The sequence below is a fragment of the Rutilus rutilus genome, assembly GCF_951802725.1.
Source record: "Rutilus rutilus genome assembly, chromosome: 8".
In the NCBI taxonomy this organism is placed as follows: domain Eukaryota; kingdom Metazoa; phylum Chordata; class Actinopteri; order Cypriniformes; family Leuciscidae; genus Rutilus; species Rutilus rutilus.
In genome coordinates, this window is record NC_140222.1 from 43,244,412 (window position 1) to 43,254,459 (window position 10,048).

Here is a 10,048-nt window from a genome sequence, read left to right on the forward strand (position 1 = left end):
TATAACAATTCCAATAATGCTAAATAATACCTACGTTTACTCATATTTAATAATGATAAGTCAGTTTGTGTGTCAGCTTAATCATGGTACAGGAGGACATGTTCAACATTACTACAAATACAGACAATAACGCTTTTTGTCAGAGACTTTAGTCTAAAATGCGGTTGGTTTATTTATAACAATACCAATAATGCTAAATAATACCTACGATTACTCATATTTAATAATGATAAGTCAGTTTGTGTGTCAGCTCAATCATGGTATAGGAGGACATGTTTAACATTACTACAAATACAGATACTAAAGGTTTTTGTCTGAGACTTTAGTTTAAAATTTGGTTGTTTTGTAGTAGTAATAGTATAATACTACTACTAATAATGCTAAATAATACATATAATGGCTAATATTTAATAATGATAAGTTAGGTTGTGTGTCAACTCAATCATGGTACAGGAGGACATGTTTGACATTACTACAAAATGTACAAATACAGACAATAACGCTTTTTGTCAGAGACTTTAGTCTAAAATGGGGTTGTTTTATTTATAACAATACCAATAATGCTAAATAATACCTACGATTACTCATATTTAATAATGATAAGTCAGTTTGTGTGTCAGCTCAATCATGGTTCAGGAGGACATGTTTAACATTACTACAAATACAGACAATAACGCTTTTTTGTCAGAGACTTTAGTCTAAAATGCGGTTGTTTTATTTATGACAATACCAATAATGCTAAATAATACCTACGATTACTCATATTTAATAATGATAAGTCAGGTTGTGTGTCAGCTCAATCATGGTATAGGAGGACATGTTTAACATGACTACAAATACAGACACTAAAGTTTTTTGTCAGAGACTTTAGTCTAAATTTTGGTTGTTTTGTAGTAGTAGTAGTAGTAATACTAATAATAATGCTAAATAATATCTACAATGCCTAATATTTAATAATGATAAGTCAGTTTGTGTGTCAGCTCAATCATGGTACAGGAGGACATGTTTAACATTACTACAAATACAGACAATAACGCTTTTTGTCAGAGACTTTAGTCTAAAATGGGGTTGTTTTAATTATGACAATACCAATAATGCTAAATAATACCTACGATTACTCATATTTAATAATGATAAGTCAGTTTGTGTGTCAGCTCAATCATGGTTCAGGAGGACATGTTTAACATTACTACAAATAACTACACTAAAGGTTTTTGTCTGAGACTTTAGTCTAAAATTTGGTTGTTTTGTAGTAATAATAGTAGTACTAATACTAATTATACTAATAATAATGCTAACTAATACATACAATGAGTAATATTTAATAATGATAAGTAAGTTTGTGTGTCAACTCAATCATGGTACAGGAGGACATGTTTAACATTACTACAAATACAGACAATAACGCTTTTTGTCAGAGACTTTAGTCTAAAATAGGGTTGTTTTATTTATAACAATACCAATAATCCTAAATAATACCTACAATGAGTAATATTTAATAATTATAAGTCATTTTGTGTGTTTCATTTCAGCTCAATCATGGTATAGGAGGACATGTTTAACATTACTACAAATACAGACACTAACGCTTTTTGTCTGAGACTTTACTCTAAAATTGTTTCTTTTTATTTATAATAATAATAATAATAATAATGCTAAATCAGAATCAGAAACTGCTTTATTGCCAAGTGTGCTTGCACACACAAGGAATTTTTCTTGGTACTGAAGCTTCCAGTGCACATATACAAATACAACAAGAAACATAGTAATAAAAATTCTAAGAATAAAAAAATAAAAAATAAATAGTATAAAAGTAGGGTCACAGTTGGGTTTAGTCCGAATAAACATTTACAGATTATGAACATATTTTAATTAATAATATTTTAATATTTTAAATAATACCTACAATGGCTAATATTTAATAATTATAAGTCAGTTTGTGTGTCAGCTCAATCATGGTATAGGAGGAAGACATGTTTAACATTTCTACAAATACAGACAATAACTAACCTTTTTTGTGTGTGAGAGAGAGAAACAAATTCACCACATATTGGAAACTCTGACCATCATGAACACTCTATCTCTTATGAGAACAAAGCTTAATTTTTTTTAATCCTGGGTGTTATCCCTTATTTCGCGGCAAAGATCGCAGATGGCCCAAGATTATTGTTGTTCAACATTCAATACCCGTTAAAACATCACACTCTTACTTGATCTGGACAAACTGTGCATAATTAGAAAGATTTAAGCCTCCAGCTTTGTGATTTGACCACTGTTTATGAGAAATCTGGTTCTCTTTCAAGTGAACTTGCGTTGCGTCGAGATTGACACACACAGTCATTGTTTGGTCTCGACTAGGACTACCATTGATACTGATGATCATCTTACTGAGACACCTATCACTGAGTGGTTCCCTTCGACTCCAATCTCATCTGATTCCATCTTCTGTCTCCCAATCTCCAAGTCTATTCTCCAGCAATCTGCAAGAGAGAAAGATATAGAGACTGTGACTTCAAGAGACTGTGAAGAAAACTGAGGAAGATGGCGGCGCGCATGGACGCAGCGGCTAACAGCTCTCGCTTTTGGTGCATTTTTCTTTGTTTTCTCGTGTGTTTTTTGTCTGTTGCTTCTGTGAAGCATAACTACAGCCGTCAGAACTTATTAGACATCGGATTTCAATACAAGATTACAATCACACCTGACTTTTGTCGCACACACAATATCCCGAAGAATATCACCAGACCACCGGGATCTCCGTGGGTTGTTGTTGGTCCTGGCAGACGACGCAGACGGCGTCGGGAAAGAAAACAAAAGCGAGGCTGCCGGGCTGGCCTTCTTGCAAGACTCAGGAAAAAAACACATAAGCCTCCTCTACCAAGTATGTTTCTTACCAATGCAAGATCCATGGCTCACAAAATGGACGAACTGGAGCTTTACATCGCCGGGAACCACTACATCCGCGACTGTTGCATCATGATAGTATCGGAGACCTGGCTTCACCCAAGGATCCCCGACGCTGCAGTGCAGTTAGCGGGTCGCACTTTACATCGCTGGGACAGAAACAACGACTCTGGTAAGAGCAAAGGGGGTGGTGTGTGTATTTTTGTGCACAATGACTGGTCAAACAATAGTATAATCCTAGATAGCCACTGTTCTCCGGACCTGTAATTTATGACTGTAAAATGTCGACCGTTCTTTTTACCGCGAGAGCTAACGGTAGTGATTGTCACCGCTGTTTACATACCACCCGACGCCAATGTTAGCACAGCTCTCGCTCTCTTGCTAGATGGCATAAATAAACAGATATGTGCTCATTCCAACGGAGTACACATTATAGCTGGAGATTTTAACCAGGCAGATTTGAAAACAGTACTTCCACATTTCTTCCAACATGTTAAATGTCCGACCAGTGGGGATAACACACTGGACCGTGTGTACACCAACATTAAACATGCATATAGAGCTATTCCTCTCCCTCACTTAGGTCACTCAGATCACCTCTCTCTGCTTCTTACTCCAGCATACATCTCCCTCAGAAGATGGAAAACACCACTCACAAAGACTGTTTCTATATGGCCCGAAAATGCACTCTCTCAGCTCCAGGACTGCTTTACACACACTGACTGGGAAGTCTTTAAACATCATGACCTGTCTGTTCACACTGAGGCAGTACTGGCTTACATCAAGTATTGCATGGACAACGTCACAGTGAATAAAATCATCCGGATTTTTCCCAACCAGAAGCCTTGGATGACCAGCCAAGTCTACAAACTCCTCAAAGATCGGAAAGCTGCTTTCAGGTCAGGTGATAGAGCTCTTTACAGTGCTGCTAGAGCCAACCTGAAGAGAGGAATTAAGGATGCTAAGAGGGACTATAAAAATAGGGTAGAAGATCATTTCACAGACGACAAACCACGACAGGTATGGCAGGGATTCCAGCACCTAACAAACTTCAGAGGCAGCAGCTGTGCAGCTGGAAACAGCTCGGCTCCACTTGCAGAGGAACTGAACTGCTTCTTTGCTCGTTTTGACAAACTACCACACCACCCCAGCCTACAACAGACTCTGGTACTCCCCCACTCATTGTCCAGGAGCATGAAGTGAGGCGGGTGCTTAGAACAGTGAACACACGGAAAGCTGCTGGTCCTGATGGCATCCCAGGCAAGGTGCTCAAGGGATGTGCTAACCAGCTCTCAGGAGTTTTCACAAACCTCTTCAACCTTTCTCTGACACAAGCTTCAATTCCATCCTGCTTGAAATCCTCCACAATTATCCCCATACCAAAGAAATCAGTCACGGATAGCCTAAATGACTATCGCCCTATCGCCCTTACACCGATCATCACAAAGTGCCTTGAGAGGCTGGTGTTGCACCACCTGAAAACCTGCCTCCCCTCCACTTTCGATGAACATCAATTTGCTTATAGAGCTATGTGAGGATGCTTTTTATTGATTATAGCTCAGCCTTTAATACTATCATACCGGACATCCTCTTCAGCAAACTCACAGATCTGGGCTTTCCTTTACTCACATGTAATTGGATCAGGAATTTCCTGATGGACCGCCCTCAGACTGTTAAACTCGGCCCTCATTTCTCTTCCACCCGCACGCTCAGCACTGGCTCCCCTCAAGGGTGCGTGCTGAACCCAATTCTGTACTCTCTCTATACATATGACTGCCGCCCAGTCCATCACCAGAACAACATCATCAAATTCGCAGATGATACTACAGTGGTGGGTCTAATCTCAAAGGGGGATGAGGCTGCCTATAGAAATGAGATCCTGAGATTGTCAGAGTGGTGTTCAGTCAACAACCTGACATTAAATACCACCAAAACAAAGGAAATCATCCTCGACTTTTGAAGGCACAGGGCAGACCCCGCTCCCCTCTACATCAATGGAGACTGTGTAGAGAGGGTTCAAACATTCAAATTCCTTGGCACAACCATCTCAGCAGACCTCAAATGGTCAGCCAACACCACAGCAATCATCAAGAAGGCACAGCAGCGACTTCACTTCTTGAGAGTGTTAAAAAAGACCAACCTAAAGGAGAAGCTGCTGGAGACCTTCTATCGCTCTGCAGTGGAGAGCCTGCTGACATACTGTATCTCTGTATGGTACTGTAGCTGTACTGAGGCAGAGAGAAAGGGAATACAGCGGATCATTAACACCGCGCAGAGGATCATTGGCTGCCCTCTTCCGTCCCTGAAGGACCTTTATAACTCCCGCTGCCTCAAGAGAGCCCAGAACATTGGAAGAGATCACTCTCACCCTGGTTCCCACCTGTTTAAACTGCTGCCCTCTGGTAGGCGCTACAGATGCCTTAAGTCAAGGACAAATAGACTCAAAGACAGTTTTTTCCCCAGAGCTATAATTACACTGAACACACATATGCACTGAACACTCGATGCACTGACTACCTCATATTAGGGCATTAATCATGTTGACAAACTGTGGTTTATTATCATTATTATTATTACTCTTATATATATATACTAGCAACTCTGTCTATGTTTTTTTCTTTATTCTTTGTCTTAAGCTTACATATTTTTTGTACATTACTTTATATTATGTATATTTTTATCTATTTATTTTATGTACCATGCACCTTATGCAGAAGCTCTGCAATTTCGTTGTATCTTGTGTACAATGACAATAAAGAAATTCTAATTCTAATTCTAATTCTAATTGACGCTATCGGGAACGCTTTACGTGATGATGTCTTGAAGCACATGTAAAATCAGTCCAATGGTGTGGCGGAACGTCAGATGCGGGTGACGTCACGAACCAGGAAGCTATAAAGCCTGCTCAAAAACAGAGAGCGTCAGCTTCTGTGTCTTCAGTAGCGCTCTTTATGAAACTGTCCCGTTATTTGGTGCTGTTTGTCTTTATATCATTCATATATATATATATATATATATATAAAGCACTATGGCGAGCAAGCAGCAGTTCAAACAGTATGTGCACCCCTGCCCGCGTTATTTAACGGGTGGGGACAATCACGTTCTGTGTGTTGCTTGTTTGGGTGAGGAGCATGCCCAGTCAGCACTCGAGGGTGCTGGATGTCAGCATTGTGACGCGCTTCCATTGCGTTCGCTCCGATCCCGCCTGGCGTTCTTTCGCGAGAACGTTCAGGTTTGCGTTCCCCAGGGCTCTTGTCCCGCTGCTGCCAAGGCACAGCGGCGATTGCAGTCTTGGGGTTCGCAAATGGATCTATCAGAGGGGTTTGAGATGGGCCCAGCCTTATCTCAGCCTTCACCTGATAGATCTAGTGCCTCTTCTCTGGGTTTGGAAGCACGCATTGCGGTTCTTTTCACCCCGATTGAGGCACCAATATTGCAACTATCCAGTTCTGAGGAGCTGGATGTTGTCAGAATTGATGCTGAGTCTGAGGATTCGCCACCTCAGTCTCATGCATTTGAAGAGCTCTTAGAGGTTGTGACTAGAGCAGTCGAAAGACTAAGTATTGAGTGGCCAGCCGATAAGCTGGACGTTCGTTCAAAAAGTAAGCTCGACAAATGCTTTCTGCCGTCTAGATCACAGCCTCAGCGCCGGAGCCTACCGTTTTTCCCCAATCATGGGAGAAACCAGTTTCATACAGAGTATATAGTGCCCAGACATCTAATTATTCTGCTATATCAAACTATAAAGATCACGGTTATGGGGAGATGGTGGGCAAAGCCTATTCTGCCACTGGTCAGGCTGCAGCGTGTTTACACACTATGTCCTTGCTGCAGGCTTACCAAGCGTAATTGTTGATTTAGATGAGGGCGGGGGTATTGGTCCTGAGGTAGTGTGTGAACTACGTAGAGCCACAGATTTGTCTCTCAGGGCCACCAAGGAGACGGCTAAATCCATCGGTCATTCTATGGCAGCCCTGGTGGCCACTGAGAGGCATCTGTGGCTCAACCTCAGTAATATTAAGGAGAAAGAAAATATTTTTATCTCTACATCTGGTCTCTTCGGTAATGCTGTTAATACTGCTGTTGAGAAGTTCCAAGAGGCATCTAAGCAGGCAGTCGCCTTTCAAAAACTCCTTCCCCGTCGTTCTCATCATGAGGCTGCTGAGCAGGAGCAGCCTCAAACATCTAAAATGAGCTCTTCACATCGCGCCACTCAGAAGCAGAGCGTTTCCTCCCATGCTCCCCCACAGAAATCTCGGGGACATGGAGGATGCTCTCAACCCCAGCCTTCGAGGAGTAGAACGGATCTGCGGACCGTTACTATCGCCAAGAAGGCTGCGAGGAAGAAATCCTGACACCCGAGGGCTCAGGCCAGTGAGGGTAGTCCCCCCCGAAGCAGAGCGGTCAACACCTCTTTTTACGGTGCCCGTCTCCCTTCGGTGCCCTCAGGGGACCGTTCTGCCAACCCTGCCACCTCTGGTGCTTCAGGGTGCAGCGGTCTCCGGCGAGCACATATCTCAAGGACCACCCGGAAACGTAGTGACCTCGGAATGAGGGTTTCAGAGCAGTCCGTTCAGCCGGTCCTCCGTTACAGGGCGACGGACCGACTACTCAACAACAACAAAATCCAGAAACCAGTCTCAAGAGACTGGTACCTCTAGTAGAATCTTTGACATCGTGGAAGCTACTGCCAAATGTTTCTCGTTGGGTTATGCAAACTGGCTGGATGGAGGCTCCACCCCAAGGTGTTGGAGCAGATATGGAGGGTGTTTTGCCGCGCACAAGTGGATCTGTTTGAGTCTCGAGAGACGTCTCACTGTCCACTTTGGTTCTCCCCTTACGCATCCAGCTCCTCTCGGACTGGACACTATGGTACAGAAGTGGCCGGGGGTACGTCTGTATGCTTTTCGCCCAATCGCTCTGCTCCCGGGAGTTCTGGAGAGAGTTCGCAGGGACCAGGTTCACCTACTTCTTGTAGCCCCGCGCTGGCCGGGCAGAGTATGGTTCCCTGATCTTGTGTCTCTCCTCGACGGGCCTCCTCTGGAGCTACCCGTCAGGAGGGACCTTCTATCCCAAGCGGAGGGCTCGATATTTCACCCTTGTCCAGAAATGTGGAACCTGTGGGCTTGGCCTCTGAGGGGGCCCAGCTCATAGGGTCAGGTCTCTCAACTGAGGTTGTAGAGACCATTCTACATTCCAGAGCTCCCTCCATGAGGAAACTTAATGCTCTGAAGTGGAGAGTATTCACTTCCTGGTGTAGTGACCGTCGGTTGGACCCAGTTAACTGCTCAGTTGGTACAGTGCTGGAGTTCCAGGTCTAACCCCATCCACATTAAAGGTTTATGTGGCGGCCATAGGTGCTTACCACATTCCTTTGGGTGGAATGTCTGTGGGGAAGAACCCTTTGGTATCTCGTTTCCTCCATGGCACTTTGAGGCTGAGGCCTGCAGCTCGTTCTAGGGTGCCCACTTGGGATTTGGCTATTGCTCTCCAAGGTCTTTCCCTGGCCCCTTTCAAGCCTATAGAGGAGGTTCCTGCTAAGTTTTTAACACTAAAAGCTCTTTTCCTCCTCGCTATTTCTTCTCTTAAGAGGATAGGGGATTTACAGGCATTGTCGGTTGCTCCCTCATGCTTAGAGTTTGCACCTGGTATGGCCAAAGCATTTCTGCATCTTAGACCAGGGTATATCCCCAAGGTCCCCACTAATGTGGCCAGACCTATCATTCTGCAGGCCTTCTGTCCTCCTCCCTTTCATAATACGGACCAGGAAAGAAATAATTTGCTCTGCCCAGTTTGAGCGTTAGATGCTTATGTCCACAGAGCTGCCCTGTGGCGTAAAACTGATCAACTGTTTGTGTGTTTTGGGTCCCCAAATAAGGGGTCCCCTGCATCTAAGCAAAGAATGAGCAAGTGTGTGGTTGAGGCCATTTCACTTGCTTAAGAGGCGGCCGGACAGCCTTCTCCTTTGGCTGTCCGGTCCCACTCTACAAGGAGTATGGCGGCCTCCAAGGCCCTTATATCAGGAGTTTCCCTTCAGGATGTTTGTGATGTGCGCAGGCTGGTCCTCACTGCACACCTTCGTCAGATTTTACTCTCTGGACTTGGACTCTACACCAGGGTCTCAGGTTCTGTCATCCTAGTGCTGCTCACTCGATTTCACACAGGACAGACATTTGTAGCTATGGTGGCGTTGGTATAGACGTTTCCCATAGCGTCAATCTCAACGCAACGCGAGTTACCTTGAAAGGGAACGCCTCGGTTACGACTGTAACCTCGGTTCCCTGAAGAGGGAACGAGCATTGCGTCACTTTGCCATATCTCCTTCATGCCTATCAGCGACTACTTCAGACTGTACGAAGCTGACGCTCTCTGTTTTCGAGCAGGCTTTATAGCTTCCTGGTTTGTGACGTCACCCGCATCTGAGGTTCCGCCACACCATTGGACTCATTTTACAAGTGCTTTAAGACATCATCACGCAAAGCGTTCCCCATAGCGTCAATCTCAACGCAACGTTGTTCCCTCTACACCGAGGCGTTTGCAGTGACATACATTTTTTGAATTTTTTTTGAAAAATAAACTATTAAATGGCATTTTCTGGAGAGTTTTGTGCAAAGAAATGGAGAAATTGAGTCTTACATGATATGTGAAAAACTGCAAGGTTAAGAGCATATTTGCATTGTTGTAGTATCAACAGGTATTAGGACATTTAGCATTTACATTACTGTTAATCAGCAGTGGTGGAATGTAACGAAGTACAAATACTTCGTTTCTGTAGGCTTTACTTAAGTAGAATCAATAGTGCATACTTTTGACTTTTACTTAGTTACATTTTGCAGCAATTATTATACTTTCTACTCCACTACATTTCTACAACGTTTCGTTACATTTTCTGATCAGTTTTCCCCCTGCCAAAACAGGGATTGAAAAAAATTTTCTGTTTTCGGTGCTGACGCGTTCATGTAAGGGTGGCGCTGCCAATAGCACCTAAAAGCTGTCACAAAGAACCATCAAAAGTAATGATTATGAATATGTAAAATATAGCAAGGAGACATTTTAATTGTTTATTAATAAACAAGTGTTTTCTGTGTCAGTGCCCTGCATAGATGAAGTTGACGATGCTATCCTCGCAATCTTCGCAGTAGTGAAC